A 2526-nucleotide genomic window follows, 5' to 3' on the forward strand; every position below is an offset into this window, starting at 1 on the left:
ATTGTGCTGTCTGTCTGTCTGTCTGTCTGTCTGTCTGTCTGTCTCTGTGCCTCCCTGGCATTTTCTCATCAAGACAGGAGTCTTGCTAAGTAGCCAAGGCTCACCATTCCCTTTCAAGCTCCATCCTTTATTGTGCTGTCTTTGTGTCCCTCTGGTTCTGTCTCTCATCATTTGAGACGGGGGTCCTGCTATGACAGTGAAGACTGACCTAGAACACACGGCTATCCTTTGTCGCAGAGAGATTACAGATGCAAGACACCACACCCAAGCTTGATCCATCCTTCAAGGATAAGTAGTCCCACCCACCCACCCTCCCTCCCTCAGGCCTAAGCCTTGCTTGCCCTTGGGCTCTGGCTACACACACTGCTTTCACCATCTTCTTTGCCCCAGAGTGACTTACACCTGTAGGTCTCCATTGATAATTTTCAAACTCTGAAACTAGACTGCGCTTTGAAACCTGACACGGAATCTAGGTTGTGTAGTGACAGGGAAGTGTTTATCCGAGGCGAGGAGCGATTTCACAAACACCGGCATTTCAGAGAGAGCAGGAAGCCTCAGATGAACCACAACAATCGTAGGGATCCTGGCTGCCAAGTGTGCGCAAAGCGACACTGGGAACGGAGCAGGGCTCTCCCACAGGTGCGTTTCTCGGGGGTTTGGGTTGTTTTTCCACGGGATGTAATGCACTCTGAGCAGTTCCTCCGAAACGGCCTTCTGTTTGGTCACAGCTTCTCCAGATATTCTGGAAGTAAACACCCCTGGCAGGCAGCACAGAATGTGAGCAGATGGGAAGACAGCCATTTGCTTGCTGTTGGCTTGTGGGAGCTTCGTCTTTATTCACGAAAGGGATCCACTTGATAAATTCGCTCAAAGCAAGCAGGTGTGGTGGGGGAGAGAGAACGTTATGTAAGATACAAGCCTGAATATTCAAAAAAAACTCCAGCTCGTGGTCCCATAGGCCTTCTAAAGTGACACAGAAGGCCTATTTTGTAAGAATTTTTTTTTTCACTAGGGAAAAAAAAAGGGGGAAATGTTTTTTTAAAGACCAGGGTTTCCCTAATCAGCCTAGGGTAGACTCAAGCTAGATGTATAGCCTGGACCGAACTCACGAGCGAACCTCTTGCCTCAGCGTCTGAAGCACTGGGGTTCTTTACAAGTGTGCTCCTTGGAAATTCTGTTCATCACCTCCCCGTCTGTTACATCTCCAGATCTTTCAAGGAGCTCAGTCTTCCAAAAGGTTCTGTGTTAGGATGAGGCTCGTGGAAACAGGATTAGTGTGCACGGACGGCCGTTAGAATTCATGTAAGTAGGCTGGCGAGATGACCCAGTGGGTAAGAGCACTGACTACTCTCCTGCAGGTCATGAGTTCAAAACCCAGCAACCACATGGTGGCTCACAGCCATTCGTAATGAGATCTGACGCCCTCTTCTGGTGTGTCTGAAGACAGCTAGAGTATACTTATATATAATAATAAATAAATAAATCTTTAAAAAAAAAGAATTCATGTAAGTAAAACGTGATCTTTAAAAAAAAACACCCTTATGGCTCTGACAGTGCCCGACTAATACAGATGTAGAGGCTCACAGCCATGCATTGGACTGAACACTGAGTCCCCAGTAAAGGAGCTAGAGAAAGGACCCAAGGAGCTGAAGGGTTTGCAGCCCCTTAGGACAAACAACAATATGAACTAACTAGTACCCTCAGAGCTCCCAGGGACTAAACCACCAACCAAAGAGTACACATGGTGGAACTCATGGCTCCAGCAGCATGTGTATAGCAGAAGATGGCCTTATTGGTCATCAATGGGAGGAGAGGCCCTTGGTCCTGTGAAAGCTCTATGCCCCAGTGTAGGGGAATGCCAGGGCCAGGAAGTGGGAGAGGGTGGGTTGCTGAACAGGGAGATGAGGCTGGGGGGGGGAGGAGAATAGAGTTTTTTTTCCCCTAGAGGGGAAACCGGGAAAGGGGACAAGACATCATTTGAAATGTAATATCTAATACAAAAAAAAAAACAAAAACAACAACAAAAAAACACTCTCACATAGATGCTGAGAAGTGAACAGATCTTCAATGCTACAAAAGAAAAGAAACACAGCTGAACGAGTGGCTTCCTCCTCCACCCCACACCCTGCCCCCCGCTATCCCTCACATCCTTTCTGAACCATCGTACCCTAGACAGATGATCCCTCCATCCACCTAATGGCACAGGCTGCTTTGTCCATCGGCTGTTGGCTTATACTGTCCATCCTGTATAGATGGATCCTGTAAGGTTTTTTTTTTATTGTTGTTATTTGTTTGTTTGTTTTAAAACATGAAATTACCAAGTACAAACTGGACAAGAAATGTTTGGAAATTCAGCCATCCAGCAGTGTGTCTTAGGAAGCAGGGGACAAGGACAAGGCATGCCTACCATGTCTATGTGGAGTCACCAAGATGCTATTGTTGGAAATTTAGAGCCTGTGGTGGAAACCGCGTTGGCACAAGCTGTCAAACCTACTTCTTCTTCTTCTTCTTCTTTTTTTTTTTTCT

The 2526-nt window shown here is 46.8% G+C and overlaps 1 long non-coding RNA gene across 1 annotated transcript; it reads right to left on the minus strand.

Annotated features, from left to right (window-relative positions):
* Window positions 1-477: 477 nt before the first annotated feature.
* On the minus strand, window positions 478-2507 carry LOC116075180. Its single transcript, XR_004112452.1, has 4 exons — window positions 2408-2507; window positions 2168-2259; window positions 2039-2070; window positions 478-866 (listed from the first exon to the last, which is right to left on the minus strand). It is a non-coding gene; the product is annotated as an uncharacterized LOC116075180 (long non-coding RNA).
* Between the last annotated feature and the right edge of the window lie 19 nt (window positions 2508-2526).

This window comes from Mastomys coucha, unplaced genomic scaffold, assembly GCF_008632895.1.
Source record: "Mastomys coucha isolate ucsf_1 unplaced genomic scaffold, UCSF_Mcou_1 pScaffold3, whole genome shotgun sequence".
In the NCBI taxonomy this organism is placed as follows: Eukaryota; Metazoa; Chordata; class Mammalia; order Rodentia; family Muridae; genus Mastomys; species Mastomys coucha.